The sequence below is a fragment of the Ambystoma mexicanum genome, chromosome 2p, assembly GCF_040938575.1.
Source record: "Ambystoma mexicanum isolate Mex_15411 chromosome 2p, UKY_AmexF1_1, whole genome shotgun sequence".
NCBI lineage: Eukaryota > Metazoa > Chordata > Amphibia > Caudata > Ambystomatidae > Ambystoma > Ambystoma mexicanum.
Window position 1 is genome coordinate 1,245,046,206 of NC_090923.1, and position 20,355 is coordinate 1,245,066,560.

The window sequence follows — 20,355 nt, forward strand, 5'->3', positions numbered from 1 at the left end:
CAATGTAGTAATTTCGAATTCTAGCCTATACAGTCAAGCTATATCAGTTTGGAAATGGTTGCCAAGGCCTGAAGCATACTTGACAAAATATCCATCAAGAGCAAATCGAAACATGACGTTGCGCTTCAGGTTTAATGTTTTAAACACAAATCAGATCATAAGTATTCGTCATGACAAGATGTTAAATCATTGCCGTTTCTGCAAAGAAGAAGACTCAATTGAATCTTTATTACACCTGGTCTTGGTGTGTCCAAATCTTCTTCAACAGAGAATAGATCGCTTTGCAAAATTTGTTAAAGATCAATCTGAAGTAGACAGAGAAAAGCTATGGGGAGAAATGCTACACGGGAATTCAGTCTCGCTAAAAATAAGGGTCAACGAATACCTAACAAATGTATGTTCTCTCACGTGAGGGTGTTTCCCCTTTTAAATGTCTACTCTATTAATAGAGGGTGGGAATTAAAATCCACGATATTGTGAATGTTGATGAGATTATGTAGTGAATAATTTTAGACATAAAAGTGATTGAAAATTGTGATTAAATGTAAACTCCTGTAGATGTGTAATTGAAAAGGGTGAGAAAATGGGAGAATAGTAATAAAAAGAAAATGTACTAGATGAGTTAACCCAGTTGGATTAATTTACAAGGATTTTAATGTTAGGATGGAGTTCTATTTAGGTACCTGCAATAAGTGTTTATACTTGTAATATAATGTTCTTGGAATATTTTACTTTTGTGTGTAATAACTGCTTTGCATTGAGTTGTGATTATATTGAAATTTCTGTACAGTTTTGTAAAGGTTTATACAAACCAAAACAATAAATAAAAATATATATATATATACGCCCATCATCTCATAAGTATAATATAAGATCATATTCCTTTTTCTCTCATTAATATTTTTAAATAGCAAATATTTGTGAGGATTAGTTGATCCACAGGAGGTACAAAACAAAGACAATACAAACTGGAAACTATTGATAAGTAAGGAAGGGATAATGGAATTGAGCTAAAACAATAAGTCCTGAATCGCAGACTGATTACATGGTGACCAAGACATGCAGTAATTGGACATATAAGGAAATGAAGGAGTCCAAAATCAATTGATATTCAATATATAGCTGTCTTTTTACATAGGACACTTTATCTCTGACTGACAATGTCAACAGTCAAGGAAAGAAAAATAATCAGGGTGACTGAACTTGGGGTACACACTTCACACAATGTTCACTTATAAGATAAATAACATTATTTCCGATTGGAGAAAAAAGATGTTCCTTTTTACCAAATGCTTTAATGCATAAAAAATGTTATCTTATAAGTGAACATTGTGTGAAGTGTGTCCCAAGTTCAGTCACCCTGATAATTTTTCTTTTCTTGACTACTAACCCACGTGGGTAGATCAGGGTTTAGCCAGGAGCCCTAATACTCACTGACAATGTCAATATACATTGGATCCAATCGTCATGTTGAGGTTTCTCACTACTTTTCCATTTCTTTAGAGTCTGGTGTTTTGCTAGTATTAGAGTTTTATATATCCACGTTTTAATTCCAGTGATTCGTGAAAAAGACCCAGCATACAAAACACTGGGGTACGCGGCAATATCGATTGAATAATCAACTTCATTCAAGAAAGAACTTCATCCCAGTACTACCAGACCGTATGCAAATTCCAATGCATGTGTATTCGAACCACCTCCTTCTTGCAAGACCAGCAAGTACCCGATTGTAGTTTACATGTTTTCATTTTCCATTGTGACCAGTATAGGCAATGGATAATTCTCTGTTGGGTGTAGCATAGGTCCAGATCCAATTTACATTTTTTCAAATGTTTACATATTTTCAACAAGTCAGAGATTGCCTCTCTTATCTGAGACTCCCAAACTTTCCGCTCAGACATATCCATAGGTGACTCAGAAGAAGCACAGATTTGTCTGTAAATTACTTGCGCCAAGAGAATATTTCTGCGATGGGGAGTATAATTTAGCAGGGCCATGGATGTTAGCATTCATAGGAGACAGAATGGATGTGATAATTCCCTGGGAGCATGGACATTGCATTAGTTGACTCCTTTAAGTACCTGAGGATTCAAATTGCAAACAGCACAGTGGAGACTAACACCGTAGACACCTTAAGAGAGAAAGCCATGGCCCTTGCCAATCAAGCCCTGATTAGAAAACGCAAGTTCTGCAGCTACTCGCTTTTACCTATAATTGAGTTTTACAAAGTCAAGGCGGTCCCCACCTTGACTTACGGAGCAGACGCTCTACTGGTGTTGCCCAAGAAGAACTGGGCTAAGCTGGAAGGCCTATTTTGGAAAAAGACTCTTGGCTTATCTAAATCAGTCCTGGTCTAGATAATCAGAAAGGAATTGGGTTTAACATCATTAAAGGCTTCAGCAGAGTGGAAATCGCTGGTCCTCTGGGGCAAATGCATGAGTGATAACACATCCCATATGGTGGAACTCCTAAAGACAGAACTGGAAGGGGGGGTCTAACAATGATCTGGCAAAATGGGCTGCCGACTGTAGATCTCTGTTAATGGAGAAGGGTTTGACGGTTGTTGAACTACTATTGAACCCAAACAAAGTAAAGAAAAAATATGGATATATGACTGCATAACAACCATTGATGAAGCCAGCAAATACAAGTTATACCATTCCCAGTCACAAGAGGTAAGAAGCCATGGAAAGCTCCCAGAATATTTGAAAAAATGCCCAGTCCCAGGCATTGGATCACAATTATTGAGAATAGGATTGAATCTTTGTAATACAAAGGAGGTGACATCACCTGGAGCAGGACCGGGTTTGTACAACAATACCTGCAGATTCTGCAAAATGAAAGGTTTGTGGAAAATCGACCACATCTATATGTGAATTGTGACTCAGAAGTGAGGCACTGTTGAGCCCTGCATTTAAAGAGCATGTTAGAAAACACACAATAGAATTTTTTGAGACAAATGTAGTAAGTGTTGAACAAATAGGCACAGTATGGGAATCATACAAGGTGGTGATTAGGGGAGAAATGATAACTAATACTGGAGGTGTCAGAAAACCCATCACAACGCAGATAGAGGAAACAGAATCCAAAATTGCAGAACTTGAGAGGAGGAATAGTGGGGGGGGAGAGGAGATTAGACTGCGCCAGACCTGCTTTACCCACTGGAACAGGCTGGGTAAGTTCAGCTACGCCAAATGTAAAGAAAGAGCTTATGCGCAGGGAGATAAACCTGGGAAAATGCTAGCATGGTTGTACATTAGCAATAATAAGAGTCCCAATATATCCCATTCAAACAGCAGAAGATAAATGCAAATAGGGGTCAACTTTGCTTTTCGGAAGTACTATGAAGAATTATATGAAGACACTCACGTAGACAGAGACGAGTTGCTCCGGGATGCACTAGATTTAATACACCTGCCTACTTTGGATGATGCACAGAAGGGTATGCTAGATTAACCAATTACTGCAGAAGAAGTACTGGCCACAATAAGAGCCTTCCCTTCCGGCAAAACCCCAGGAACAGACGGTTTAACAGGTGAATACTATAAAGAATACGCTAATATTCTGGCTCCGGTCCTGGCAAAAGTATATAATGAAGCGTATGAAGTGGGTCTCCTTCCAGAGAGCATGAGGGAGGCCTTAATAGTCCTGTTACTGAAACCAAACAAAAGTGCCACAGACTGCGGATCTGACAGACCACTGTCATTATTGAACCAGGGCAGTAAAATGTTCACAGCAGTACTAGCAGGCAGACTTTGGAAAGTAATAAACAATATAATACATCCGGATCAGACAGAGTATGTACCTGATAGGAACCTATCCTGGAACCTGAGAAGATTACACCACATAATAGACAGCACTAAAGACAGACAAGAGGATTGAGCAGTGGCATTGTTGGATGCGACAAAGACATTTGACTCTGTTCATTGGGATTGGCTTTATGCTACAATGACCAGAATGGGATTTGGGCCACACTACATGAAGTGGATGCAATTGATTTACACCAAATGAATGGCATGGGTCAGGACGGGCACTACCTACTCGGATAGATGGGTGCTGCAGAAGGGCACTAGGCAGGGTTGCCCACTGTCCCCAATGCTGTACGTAATTGCGATAGACCCGGTTGCAGCATACGTTAGACAGGAATACAATGACATATGTATCGCCATAAACGGGGTCAACCACATTGTATCCATGCATGCGGATGACATGTTGATATATATATATATATATATATATATATATATATATATATATATACAGGACCTGGACAAGAATCTCCAATATGTGTTGGAAGTGCTAGACAATTTCAGCACACTAACTGGGATAGGTATAAATAAGAACAAATCCAGCTTGTTCCCACTGGCACAGTTGGTGGGAAAGAACATAACCGAGCTACCAGTGCTGCACCTACCATGGAGTGGGTCCTCCTTTAGATATCTTGGACTTAATATATATCATGACCCCAGACAGGAACACGAACAAAACACCCTCCGCGTAAGAGATGGGTCGCTGAAGTCTATACAGTTTTCCATATAAAACTTCCCCTGTCAATGGTTGGTAGAGCGGCCCTACTTATAATGATTGCCCTACCTATACTAATGTATTGCTTTGGGAATATACCGTACCATATACCAAAGAAGATCTACGCGCAGGGAGGGGTGCAGATTCCTAATTTCTAACTGCACTACCTGGCATGCCAGTTGCAGTACGTGGCTAGATGGATGGCAGACAATCCCACTGTGGATACAGAACTCCTGCAACTGGCAATAAAGAAATTGCACCTGCGGGACCTGATATGGATGCCCTCGAAAGTGCTAGGACAATGCCCACTTCTAGTGACGCTAGGAATACAAATGCGGCATAGAGCCTGCAGGACTATGGGGATAAAAGACCCAATATTGCTGCAGATACCACTGGTGGCAGTTATGACAGATAAAAGGGGCCTGTGGGCTGGAGTGAGAGCGCACTCGCAGCCCTGCAGAGTTGCAACAATTGGGGACCTCTGGGAGGGGGACAAGCTCTTAGAATTTTCAGAATTACAAGTAACCACAGGCATACACAATCGACAATTCCTATTGCACAGAGCTATTCTAAACACAATAAAGGACAGGTGGCTGCTGCCGCCACGATAGAGAAAGAGGACGTTGAAACCGTGCTTAATATCCCAGAAAGAAGACACGCCATATCCAGACTGTATGAGGTCTTGATAGAGAGTATCACAAGGGAAGACATGAAATGTAAAGCGGGTTGGGAAAAGGTACTGGGCAGAGTTTTCGAGGAGAAAGAATGGGGTAACATTGTTGCATACCACAAGAAAGTATTGTGGAATGCTAGACTCCAAATGGTTTAATTTTATGTCACACAAACAGCATACCTCACGCCTGAGGCGATATCCAAGTTCAAAGGTGCTAATAGCCAGAAGTGTCCTAAATGTGATAAAGAGAATGTTGGTATAATACACATGTTTTGGGAGTGTGACGCTATACAGGATTTTTGTAAGAGTATTGCAACCAAGGTGGCCTCAGGGGGAGTAACCCTGGATGTACAATCCCCAGAGGCATGCTTATTGGGGCTGCTTAAGAGAGGTACTAAACAGAAGGCGATGAGTAAAATGAAAGACTTGATTTATGTGCTGGCAAAGCGCAGCATTGCAATGAGATGGAAGGCTGCCACAACACCGAGTTTCCATAGATGGTGGGAGGAATTACGGGAATTGACGACAGCTGAAATGGGGGTGTGGCAAAGGGCTCTGGGGGAGTAAACACAAGCCCAGAGCAGATATGATGCAATGGGTAGCCCTCCATTACATTGTTCAGCCAAAATGAAGACATTGACAAGACAGCACAACCACGGAGAGTCGAGTGTACAAAATCGATAACAGAAAATGGCCCACCAAATATGCAGGCTGGGGACGGGAGGGGGGAGTTGAGCCTTAAAGGGCATTTAAAGGTTGTTGGAATGTAACAAATTAAACTATTCTGCAATTATATAAATGTTATGTCAATTAAAACAATAAAAATGTTTCAACAAAAATAATCTATACGTGAATTGCACTGGCTTAACCCAGGAGAGGACACTCTATTTCAGAAGTTTCCTGGAGGGATACAAAGGAATGTCAACAAAAAATGTGTGGTGGATGCTGTTGAGAGGGGAGAAGACCTCGTTGATAATATTAGTGGTTGAATATTTTAGGATATGTTTGAACCCTCGTTTACGAGAAGGATGTATATAAATGATGCTGATTGGTCATTCCAGGGTTATCAAACGAGGAAAGATTTTCTGATGTTATGCTAAAAGTCTTTATGTTAAACTAAAATTGCATATTAATTAAAAAAATACCCTGCAATTCATTGAATCTTGAGATTTCAGCAGCATGCAATTTGTACATAAATCATAGAAAGCCGAAGTCTACAACTCCCATTAATATGTTTAAGCTTCCACATACCACTGTAGCATTTTATTGTTAAATGTTTTTGCTAGATTCCTTCATATGCATCTAGATATCAAGTATTTTGTATCAGTAACTTGGTTTGCATATTTCCACTCTGTGATTATATGACGCACTGTAGGTGAGGTTTTCTCTATCCGAAGATTACTATTCCTTGTTAAGAGGCAATCTAACGGTATCAGCAAAACCGAGTCTCTTTCTATATTCACCCACATGAAAATGTTTTCCGAAATAACATTAATCCAGTGGTGAAGGCTACGTACAGAGAAGGCAGCATGAGATTTTCTAACATCGGGGAAGCCAAATCCCCCCCCCATCCACATATCAATGAAGGATAGACATTGGAATTTTAGGGTGAGATCCATTACCCCATAAGGAACCCTTGAACATTTTCCATATTCCCTCAAGTAGTGTCTTTGAGAGAGGTAGTGGTAGCATGTTAAATAGATTTAGCACCCTGTAAGAGGGTGCTGCCTAATCTGGATACTCAGAACCTGGGCTGTATTGTATGGTACAAGCCTGCATTCCGAGAAGTCTGGATGCTGCTAGCCAGCACCCCTTTCCGTTCCCCCTGACCTCTTCACACCCATGTAGTTTCCTATATGGATTATAAGAGGGTGTTTAAAAAAAGAAACATACCTTTGCTGCGCACCCACCAGAACCGCACAATGCTTTCCTGAAGTCTGTTTTCAATGTTGATTATGTGACCATCGTCACATCATCGGCTCCCAAAAAAGAATAAGCACCCTCTGCTCTAACTACTCCCATATCAACATTGACGGTACACAGACCCCAGTTCTCAAACAAGTTAAAACTCTTGGTGTATATATAGATGCCAATCTCCCTATGCACAAACAAATAGCAGCCCTCTCCTCTTCCACAGCCTACACAGCAAAACGTATTGCACTCAGCCGCCAATTTCTCACCCCCACAAATTGCATCACTCTGGCCAGAGCTCTGATCTTAACGAAACTGGATTACTGCAACATCCTCTTCCTAGGAACCTCCAAAACCAACTTAAATAAAATCCAACTATTACAAAACAAAGCCCTTAGAGCGGTTCTAGGTATAAAGAAGTCAGAACATATATCTAGCATCAGAAGAGAAAACCACTGGCTGCCAATTGAAGCAAGAATCATTTTCAAAACACTCAACACCGTCTATAAATGAATCACCAACAAAGCGCCTAGCTACCTCAACAATACCATCAATAAAAAAATCTCCTGTAGGACACTGAGATCTAATAAACTGGCCCTCTTGGAAGTTCCTCAATATAAATACAGTAGAGCAGGAGGAAGTAGCTTCAAAGTTCTAGCCCCATCGCACTGGAACGCACTACCCCTTAGTATCAAAAATGAGGACTCCCTACTAAGATTTTAAAAAGCACTGAAAACCTGGTTATTTAACAAATATTAACCTAACAGTATGCTTTTGGTTTAGCTCCTTCTTTGAACCTAAACAGCTAACGTAGCCCCATGGCCCCCATGTTCCCCCAGGGGTCGCCTCTAGATTTGGAACTAGTGTTCAAACAAAATGTGACTTGCTACTTTGACCGATTGGAAGTTAGTATAAGAAATGTGAGCACATGATTTATTTTGCATCTTAGTTTAAATATGTGCTGTGTGATGGTAACTGTAACACTGTATAAAAATGCCACAATTTATTCAATTTTCGCCATGATACCCCTGGGTCTGGGCGAGTAACAAATGTAATAAATAAAATAAATAATAAATAACATTGAAAACGGACTTGGGAACCACAGCACAATAGGCCATGCAGCAAAGGTATGTTTTTTTTTCAAAACACGCGGTTAGCAACCTCATGGGTGCTAATGGCGATATGCCACAAGGGGCGGGCTGACCCTGTCGTTAATGGCACCACCGCCCTTATTAAGGGATAATTGCTTTGCTCTAGCCCGTAATTTGGGTGGTGGGTCGTTACTGACAGGGTCGGGCCACCGCCTCAGGGCGTATAGCCCCAAAAATGTTTTGGGCACCATAGTATAGTACCATCTTTAGGTTTGTATGGCAGGCCTGATTTGCTTGCCATAATAACGGGCGATCTTGATGGTAAGAGCTTGACAGGCACATCTCCAGTGAGCAAAGTTGGTGTAAGTCTTCCATGTGAAACATGCTGGGTGGACAGAAATGCACTGTCCCTTGCAGGTTTTAGGGGTTTGCTCACTACGTGATGGTGAGTTCATTCCAATTTAGGTTGTTGGGATCTGAAGGCTCGCCAGTACAATGAAGTTATCATTCCATAGTCCGGGCATCGTATACTAATAATTTTTACCTCAGTGTTACATTTCATCTGGTAGATTCAGAAAAAGTGGCTGAAACTGAGGTTTTTTGGATGAGGTGTTGTTGAGCACCACAGGCATTAAATGTCCAAGATCCTTACCACAAATGACTTTAGCATGGCACGCGACAACCTGGCTCTGCCATTTACTGGGAGCACTGCAGGTGTAGTAGTTTTAAGGCTGCTGTGTTGTGGTCAAATTTCCTAGCTGTTTGGTTCTGCGTTATTCATAGTTTTTGTGTCTGCTTCTTAGGAAGGCCTGTTCACCCAATTCTGCAACAATCCAATCTTCGTATCGATGCAAGAGCAGCCGCATGAAGACTTTGCTCTGAGCGTGTTTAGGTGCTAGCTTATTCCCTTGACAACAGCGTTTTCATGTGGGCGATGAGCGATCCGAGATGAGTAAGAATCCCCCACCCACACACCTGCTTCCAATACATGTCTTCAGTTTATTCAGCTTTAGGCTGCTTTCCTTCATCTCGTGACACATTGTTGAGGCACTCTATGGGCCTCATCACGAGTTGGGCGGTAACGCCGGCGGTATTACCCCTGACGGTATTAGCCCTACCGTCAAACCCCCTGGCGCTATTAGCGCCGGATCACGGGTTTGGCAGTAATGGAATTCCCCATTCCCCACTGAGCCCATTCGGGAATGCCCCATTCCCCATCGGGCTCATGTGTGGGTGCACCTACCTGGGCGCAAAGGGAAAAGGCTAACCCACTGGTAACCACAAGCCTTTCAGCAGAGCAGATTTTGCTCATGTGGACAACATACAGATTTGGGCATAGGGTGTCGAAGCCACCAAGGAAAACAGGGAACCCCATGCATTTCCAAAAAGAGGACACCTGTGGGAATCCACAGAGGTCTGACTTGCGCGAATCGCCCCAGAATGTATTACCCACAATCCCCAGCAAAGTCTGAAATGTGGTGAAAAAACGACACTTTTCAGACATTTCCCTCTTGCCACCCACCGAAACACACCGCCAACACCACATGTCCTACCTTCCCGCGTTCCCACAGATGTCCCGATGTAAACGGTACCTCACATGTGTGGGTGCACCTATCTGGGCTGAAAGGGAAAAGGCTAAACCACTGGTAACCCCCAAAGTGTTTGGCGAGACAACCTACATATTTGGGCATATGGTGTCGAAGCCACGAAGGAAAACAGGGTACCCCATGCATTTCCGAAAAGAAGACACCGGTGGGAATCCATAGAGGTCTGACTTAATTGAATCACCCCAGAATGTATTACCCACAATCCCAGACAAAGTGAAAATTGTGATTTTTTCCATTAAATTTCAAACTTTGTCAGGGATTGTGGGTCATAAATTATGGGTCGATTCGCGCAAGTCAGACCTTTGTGGATTCCCACGGGTGTCTGCTTTTCGCAAATGCATGGGGTTCCCTGTTTTCCTTCGTGGCTTCGACACCCTAGGCCCAAATCTGTAGGTTGTCAACATGAGCAAAATTCCTGAAAATCCGCTGTGAGAAAGAAAAGACTTGGGGTTACCAGTGTTTTAGGCTTTTCCCTTTGCACCTAGATAGGTGCACCCACACATGCAAGGTACCGTTTTCATTGGGAAACCTGTGGGAACGCGGGAAGGTAGGCCATGTGTTGTTGGCTGTGTGTTTCGGTGGGTGACCAGAGTGAAATGTGCGGAAATTGTGTTTTTTATTCTGTCATTTTCCCGATTTTCCCCCCCAAACTATGGAATCTTTCCCTACATAGTTATTGCCAGACCTATGCAAATCACCCCTTCCTAAATTTGGAATATTGTCTACTTTTCAGAAATGTATGCCTTTCTGGCTTCCCGTTTAGCTTTCCTACCCTTTTCTTCCATTGCGTCCATGCATGTCCTATTGGACAAAAAACGCCAAAATCCCCTACCTCTCACAAAATGGCTGATTAGCATATCAAAATGTGTTATTTTGGTTTCCACTCAATCTGTTCCTGAAAGCCTGGAAAATGGTGAATCCAGCACAGCAAACCATTAGTTCCTAGCTCTTACAAGGAAAACACCACAGGCTTCTTTGTACAACATTTTATTGGCATTTTCTGAAAAAAAAAATGTTCTCCATTTTGGTTAATTTCTCTCACCCCCCTACAGCAAACTAGGATTCCTGGGTGGTGTTACGTCCGCCTACATGTGGGAAAAAAGTGGCCAACTTTGGCCGAGATATCTCATGTAACAAAGAAGTTACAAGGGATTGAATGGCGACATACCAAAATCACAAAAAAAGTCCTTGGCACCGGGGGGAAATACCCATGTCAGTTAAGGGGTTAAACGGTAAAACCCCAGAGGAGATATCATTTGTAAGGTAGCTCAGTTAGTTAATTCTCCAAATGCAGATTGTGCACAGAAATATGTAACACCTGTGTTCAGCACCTGGCTTAATCTTCTGGTGGGATAATAGGCAGAGTGAATGCATTCAGCTTCCGATGCAACACAGCATTTTCCAGGTCAATTGGTTCAGAAAAAGTGGTGGAAAACACTATTACTGACGCTTTTACTAATTTACCAGATTTTTGTGCATTTTCTGGGTGGAGTTCAGGAGCTGAGTGGACACACCAGGACCCCCTGTATTTCACGCTCCACCAGACAAATGCGGCCTTACTGCCAGCATGGATTCTCATGCTGGAAATAAGGAAAAGGATTCCTCTGGGATCTGCTTGGAAATGAAACCTGGTAAAAGCGGGCAGAGTCCAGAGGAAGCCATTGTCAATTCCGCCAGCAATTGCTAATTGCCTGAGTTATTTACACTCTTCCAAAGTGGAAAAGCAATGTGATTTCACCTGCCTTTTACGCTAAAATCTTCCATTTTTTGGTGCAAAAGTAAAAATGTGTGCCAATGGAAGTGGTCCACTCCATGCAGTTTACTTTGCGCCTTGATGCTTGGGGGTTTTGCGTGATGCTACTTATGTAATAAATAAATAAATAAATACATTTAACATGACCCCAGATAAATGCCAATTCGTGATCAGAATGAGTGAGCATGGCATGTCACTGGTAAGAGGGTATCCTGTGCTTCTTGAGTGTGTTGGCAAATGCCCTTAATTGCCATCTCGCCTTAAGCAGGTGCTGAAACCCATCAGTGTGGATTGGGCAATAATTCGTCGACAGAGGTATTTCAAATGACCAATTTCGCTCTTTGGGTGACATTGTCAAAGTGGGAGAATGTTGCCCAGCATGTGCCACTTTCTCTGTGGAGTGAATTGTGCCCACCCCGAGGAAGAAGTGTGAAAAGCCCACAAGGGCACTGTGCCCTGCTATTTCTGTGTGTGTCTTCCCCACAGGGCGACAGATGCTAACTCAGACATGGGTAAGTCTCAGGTGGCAAGCCTGTACCCTAGTTGATGTGGCAAAGGATTCCAGACTTCTGAGGCTGATAACATTAGTAGCATTGAGTTAAATGCCACCTGACAGGTATGTGTGATAAAGTTGCAAAGCAGAGCTGTTAGTGGGCTAAAGCCGGAGGCAATGTCTGCCCACCCTCAAAGGGTACGTACAACCAAAAGTAATAGGCCCCTCCCCCATCATGGCTGTAGGGGCCAGGCTCCAAAACAGGGCAAGAATGCCCTCCAATCATCCATGGCCACGAGTAGGGTACCCCTCATGCTCCAGGAAACCTGTTCAGCAACCTCTGTGTTTTCCAGGTGGTAATAACGTTATTTAAAGCCAGAAGTCTAAAAGGTAATCGCTTAATTGCAGATGGAAATTAGCTCCTGGTGTGATCAAAATGTCTTAACCAAGTGTGACATCATCCCCTTCCTTTATAGGCAATATGTGTGCTCTCGTGTTTCTTTATCCACTGAATTACTGTTAGAAACAAAGGCAAGAGTTGTGTCTCTTGTGTAGGCATTAGGAAGGCAGCTGCCAGCCTCTGGCATAATATGCCCATGTTCTTCCAATATTGGCTAGCTGTTGCCCTCTTATGGCCAGGTAGAACCATTATGGCAGTGACTGGCAAATGCCTTTCCCCTGCAGACAGAAAAGTGGAACTAAGAGGCCAATTCAAGACACGGAACAAATAGAAGTTAAGACAGACTGCAGCTGCCTTTGCTGTATTAGGGAGAATATGTTGAGTGTTCAAGCAAGGAGGAATGTATTAAGCAAGCAAGCAGTGAGACAAGGGAGAGGTAAAGAAGGGCCAGAGGAGCTCTTTGAATAATGTAACAGGGCAGAGGACCCATGCTCTGCCGTCCTAGTAACATATGAGAGAATCAAATAGATCAGGCTTTGCAGCAAATGTTAAACGAAAAAGGAACAGAGTCTAGCTCTGCATTCAGAATAACAAAGGCAAAGAAAGGCTAGGCTCTGAAGCCAGCATGAGATGGAATAAGAGGGACCAGACTCATCGTGAGAGGCTAGCTTGGCCCTCGCAGGGGCGCTAGAGGGGCAGCCCACATAGCGGGCTGCCCCTCTGGCCACCCCCTGGGTCCACATACACCCCACCTACTAGGCATCCCCGGGGTCTGACACATCCGGCCGCGGACCTGGGGAGTGCTTATAAGGGGGTGGGCTTGCGATCGCTCATTCTCCTTGTTTGCTGTACAACCCCGTGCCCCCCATAGGACAGTCAAAGCAGCAACATCACACACCTGCCTGTTCCCTCTACTCCCATAACAGGGCTTACTCAGAGCTACAAACAAGATTTCCTCTTTCTTTGAAACCCCCATCTTTCCATTCCAAGAGACAGACACGTCTCCTTGCCCCACACAAAAAAAGTAGCAAATTGCAGTTGGTAGAAAAGGCTTCACCTCCTTTATTTGGCAGGAGTCCACTTACAGGTGATCTGGCGTCCTAGCTGTGGCCCACTGGAAGTAATGGTTATTTCCTCTCTCTTACTATGATCTCCTAGTCAGATGAAAAATCCAGAAATGCAACATACAAAGACATGTTCTTTGCTGCTGCATCCTTTAATTTTCTTCTGTTTTCTTTTCTTCCTTTCTCTTGTTTTATACAGCGATATTTGTAATTTAATTTAATACGTACTGCTATTTTAATTTTAATTTTGTTAAAAATCTAGTTCTTTGACTAAAACACAATAAATAAATAAATAAATAAAGCAAAGTCCCCAAGATGTCCCCTGTCCCACCCAGATTTTATGTGTCTGTTACGCCCCTGACTATACCAAGATTGGGCTGCAGAGAATAAGAGTTTTTGAGGAATTTATCGCAGAAAGAAAACGAATAATTAATCCAAGTAAAACCACAATATTCTATGCAGGCAATAAAAGAGGAAGGCAATCCTCCATGTCATGGGTCTGTTGTGGTGAGAGAATTAGTACTCAAACATCATTGCACTACCTAGGATATGTCTTCACCAGTGCAAATTCTTTCATGGGCCAGAAAAATGTAATGATGGTAAAAGCTAAAGAGTCAACTAATCAAATAAGAGCAATAGAAAGAAAATGCGGGAAATTCACTTTGTAACCTTGTATTGAATTCTATAGGTTAAAAGTCATACCTTGATTAACATATGGTTTAGCATTCTGGCCCATTGAGCTTGGTCCACATCTGAGTAAAAGTGAATCAATGATTTGGCGGAAAATATTGTATTTTATCCCAAAATGTGTCCCATTAGAATTAATAAGATATGAACTGGGGCTACACTCTCTTCTCAGCATAATGTATATGAAGAAATTAATTCTGCTGAGAAAATGTTTAATGGCTGAAAAGGACATTCTTTATCATCACTTAAATGTTGAGACAAAGCCGACTTTTGTGGTATACTTGAAGGATAACTGTATGAAAATTATCTCAGATATAGGCCTTTCATTAGCAACCCTGATTAGAAACCCAATAAAGGTGAAAAAAACAGTTGAAGGGTACGATTGGATAGAAAACAATGTAGTAATTTCGAATTCTAGCCTATACAGTCAAGCTATATCAGTTTGGAAATGGTTGCCAAGGCCTGAAGCATACTTGACAAAATATCCATCGAGAGCAAATCGAAACATGACGTTGCGCTTCAGGTTTAATGTTTTAAACACAAATCAGATCATAAGTATTCGTCATGACAAGATGTTAAATCATTGCCGTTTCTGCAAAGAAGAAGACTCAATTGAATCTTTATTACACCTGGTCTTGGTGTGTCCAAATCTTCTTCAACAGAGAATAGATCGCTTTGCAAAATTTGTTAAAGATCAATCTGAAGTAGACAGAGAAAAGCTATGGGGAGAAATGCTACACGGGAATTCAGTCTCGCTAAAAATAAGGGTCAACGAATACCTAACAAATGTATGTTCTCTCACGTGAGGGTGTTTCCCCTTTTAAATGTCTACTCTATTAATAGAGGGTGGGAATTAAAATCCACGATATTGTGAATGTTGATGAGATTATGTAGTGAATAATTTTAGACATAAAAGTGATTGAAAATTGTGATTAAATGTAAACTCCTGTAGATGTGTAATTGAAAAGGGTGAGAAAATGGGAGAATAGTAATAAAAAGAAAATGTACTAGATGAGTTAACCCAGTTGGATTAATTTACAAGGATTTTAATGTTAGGATGGAGTTCTATTTAGGTACCTGCAATAAGTGTTTATACTTGTAATATAATGTTCTTGGAATATTTTACTTTTGTGTGTAATAACTGCTTTGCATTGAGTTGTGATTATATTGAAATTTCTGTACAGTTTTGTAAAGGTTTATACAAACCAAAACAATAAATAAAAATATATATATATATATACACCCATCATCTCATAAGTATAATATAAGATCATATTCCTTTTTCTCTCATTAATATTTTTAAATAGCAAATATTTGTGAGGATTAGTTGATCCACAGGAGGTACAAAACAAAGACAATACAAACTGGAAACTATTGATAAGTAAGGAAGGGATAATGGAATTGAGCTAAAACAATAAGTCCTGAATCGCAGACTGATTACATGGTGACCAACACATGCAGTAATTGGACATATAAGGAAATGAAGGAGTCCAAAATCAATTGATATTCAATATATAGCTGTCTTTTTACATAGGACACTTTATCTCTGACTGACAATGTCAACAGTCAAGGAAAGAAAAATAATCAGGGTGACTGAACTTGGGGTACACACTTCACACAATGTTCACTTATAAGATAAATAACATTATTTCCGATTGGAGAAAAAAGATGTTCCTTTTTACCAAATGCTTTAATGCATAAAAAATGTTATCTTATAAGTGAACATTGTGTGAAGTGTGTCCCAAGTTCAGTCACCCTGATAATTTTTCTTTTCTTGACTACTAACCCACGTGGGTAGATCAGGGTTTAGCCAGGAGCCCTAATACTCACTGACAATGTCAATATACATTGGATCCAATCGTCATGTTGAGGTTTCTCACTACTTTTCCATTTCTTTAGAATCTGGTGTTTTGCTAGTATTAGAGTTTTATATATCCACGTTTTAATTCCAGTGATTCGTGAAAAAGACCCAGCATACAAAACACTGGGGTACGCGGCAATATCGATTGAATAATCAACTTCATTCAAGAAAGAACTTCATCCCAGTACTACCAGACCGTATGCAAATTCCAATGCATGTGTATTCGAACCACCTCCTTCTTGCAAGACCAGCAAGTACCCGATTGTAGTTTACATGTTTTCATTTTCCATTGTGACCAGTATAGGCAATGGATAATTCTCTGTTGGGTGTAGCATAGGTCCAGATCCAATTTACATTTTTTCAAATGTTTACATATTTTCAACAAGTCAGAGATTGCCTCTCTTATCTGAGACTCCCAAACTTTCCGCTCAGACATATCCATAGGTGACTCAGAAGAAGCACAGATTTGTCTGTAAATTACTTGCGCCAAGAGAATATTTCTGCGATGGGGAGTATAATTTAGCAGGGCCATGGATGTTAGCATTCATAGGAGACAGAATGGATGTGATAATTCCCTGGGAGCATGGACATTGCATTAGTTGACTCCTTTAAGTACCTGAGGATTCAAATTGCAAACAGCACAGTGGAGACTAACACCGTAGACACCTTAAGAGAGAAAGCCATGGCCCTTGCCAATCAAGCCCTGATTAGAAAACGCAAGTTCTGCAGCTACTCGCTTTTACCTATAATTGAGTTTTACAAAGTCAAGGCGGTCCCCACCTTGACTTACGGAGCAGACGCTCTACTGGTGTTGCCCAAGAAGAACTGGGCTAAGCTGGAAGGCCTATTTTGGAAAAAGACTCTTGGCTTATCTAAATCAGTCCTGGTCTAGATAATCAGAAAGGAATTGGGTTTAACATCATTAAAGGCTTCAGCAGAGTGGAAATCGCTGGTCCTCTGGGGCAAATGCATGAGTGATAACACATCCCATATGGTGGAACTCCTAAAGACAGAACTGGAAGGGGGGGTCTAACAATGATCTGGCAAAATGGGCTGCCGACTGTAGATCTCTGTTAATGGAGAAGGGTTTGACGGTTGTTGAACTACTATTGAACCCAAACAAAGTAAAGAAAAAATATGGATATATGACTGCATAACAACCATTGATGAAGCCAGCAAATACAAGTTATACCATTCCCAGTCACAAGAGGTAAGAAGCCATGGAAAGCTCCCAGAATATTTGAAAAAATGCCCAGTCCCAGGCATTGGATCACAATTATTGAGAATAGGATTGAATCTTTGTAATACAAAGGAGGTGACATCACCTGGAGCAGGACCGGGTTTGTACAACAATACCTGCAGATTCTGCAAAATGAAAGGTTTGTGGAAAATCGACCACATCTATATGTGAATTGTGACTCAGAAGTGAGGCACTGTTGAGCCCTGCATTTAAAGAGCATGTTAGAAAACACACAATAGAATTTTTTGAGACAAATGTAGTAAGTGTTGAACAAATAGGCACAGTATGGGAATCATACAAGGTGGTGATTAGGGGAGAAATGATAACTAATACTGGAGGTGTCAGAAAACCCATCACAACGCAGATAGAGGAAACAGAATCCAAAATTGCAGAACTTGAGAGGAGGAATAGTGGGGGGGGAGAGGAGATTAGACTGCGCCAGACCTGCTTTACCCACTGGAACAGGCTGGGTAAGTTCAGCTACGCCAAATGTAAAGAAAGAGCTTATGCGCAGGGAGATAAACCTGGGAAAATGCTAGCATGGTTGTACATTAGCAATAATAAGAGTCCCAATATATCCCATTCAAACAGCAGAAGATAAATGCAAATAGGGGTCAACTTTGCTTTTCGGAAGTACTATGAAGAATTATATGAAGACACTCACGTAGACAGAGACGAGTTGCTCCGGGATGCACTAGATTTAATACACCTGCCTACTTTGGATGATGCACAGAAGGGTATGCTAGATTAACCAATTACTGCAGAAGAAGTACTGGCCACAATAAGAGCCTTCCCTTCCGGCAAAACCCCAGGAACAGACGGTTTAACAGGTGAATACTATAAAGAATACGCTAATATTCTGGCTCCGGTCCTGGCAAAAGTATATAATGAAGCGTATGAAGTGGGTCTCCTTCCAGAGAGCATGAGGGAGGCCTTAATAGTCCTGTTACTGAAACCAAACAAAAGTGCCACAGACTGCGGATCTGACAGACCACTGTCATTATTGAACCAGGGCAGTAAAATGTTCACAGCAGTACTAGCAGGCAGACTTTGGAAAGTAATAAACAATATAATACATCCGGATCAGACAGAGTATGTACCTGATAGGAACCTATCCTGGAACCTGAGAAGATTACACCACATAATAGACAGCACTAAAGACAGACAAGAGGATTGAGCAGTGGCATTGTTGGATGCGACAAAGACATTTGACTCTGTTCATTGGGATTGGCTTTATGCTACAATGACCAGAATGGGATTTGGGCCACACTACATGAAGTGGATGCAATTGATTTACACCAAATGAATGGCATGGGTCAGGACGGGCACTACCTACTCGGATAGATGGGTGCTGCAGAAGGGCACTAGGCAGGGTTGCCCACTGTCCCCAATGCTGTACGTAATTGCGATAGACCCGGTTGCAGCATACGTTAGACAGGAATACAATGACATATGTATCGCCATAAACGGGGTCAACCACATTGTATCCATGCATGCGGATGACATGTTGATATATATATATATATATATATATACAGGACCTGGACAAGAATCTCCAATATGTGTTGGAAGTGCTAGACAATTTCAGCACACTAACTGGGATAGGTATAAATAAGAACAAATCCAGCTTGTTCCCACTGGCACAGTTGGTGGGAAAGAACATAACCGAGCTACCAGTGCTGCACCTACCATGGAGTGGGTCCTCCTTTAGATATCTTGGACTTAATATATATCATGACCCCAGACAGGAACACGAACAAAACACCCTCCGCGTAAGAGATGGGTCGCTGAAGTCTATACAGTTTTCCATATAAAACTTCCCCTGTCAATGGTTGGTAGAGCGGCCCTACTTATAATGATTGCCCTACCTATACTAATGTATTGCTTTGGGAATATACCGTACCATATACCAAAGAAGATCTACGCGCAGGGAGGGGTGCAGATTCCTAATTTCTAACTGCACTACCTGGCATGCCAGTTGCAGTACGTGGCTAGATGGATGGCAGACAATCCCACTGTGGATACAGAACTCCTGCAACTGGCAATAAAGAAATTGCACCTGCGGGACCTGATATGGATGCCCTCGAAAGTGCTAGGACAGTGCCCACTTCTAGTGACGCTAGGAATACAAATGCGGCATAGAGCCTGCAGGACTATGGGGATAAAAGACCCAATATTGCTGCAGATACCACTGGTGGCAGTTATGACAGATAAAAGGGGCCTGTGGGCTGGAGTGAGAGCGCACTCGCAGCCCTGCAGAGTTGCAACAATTGGGGACCTCTGGGAGGGGGACAAGCTCTTAGAATTTTCAGAATTACAAGTAACCACAGGCATACACAATCGACAATTCCTATTGCACAGAGCTATTCTAAACACAATAAAGGACAGGTGGCTGCTGCCGCCACGATAGAGAAAGAGGACGTTGAAACCGTGCTAAATATCCCAGAAAGAAGACACGCCATATCCAGACTGTATGAGGTCTTGATAGAGAGTATCACAAGGGAAGACATGAAATGTAAAGCGGGTTGGGAAAAGGTACTGGGCAGAGTTTTCGAGGAGAAAGAATGGGGTAACATTGTTGCATACCACAAGAAAGTATTGTGGAATGCTAGACTCCAAATGGTTTAATTTTATGTCACACAAACAGCATACCTCACGCCTGAGGCGATATCCAAGTTCAAAGGTGCTAATAGCCAAAAGTGTCCTAAATGTGATAAAGAGAATGTTGGTATAATACACATGTTTTGGGAGTGTGACGCTATACAGGATTTTTGTAAGAGTATTGCAACCAAGGTAGCCTCAGGGGGAGTAACCCTGGATGTACAATCCCCAGAGGCATGCTTATTGGGGCTGCTTAAGAGAGGTACTAAACAGAAGGCGATGAGTAAGATGAAAGACTTGATTTATGTGCTGGCAAAGCGCAGCATTGCAATGAGATGGAAGGCTGCCACAACACCGAGTTTCCATAGATGGTGGGAGGAATTACGGGAATTGACGACAGCTGAAATGGGGGTGTGGCAAAGGGCTCTGGGGGAGTAAACACAAGCCCAG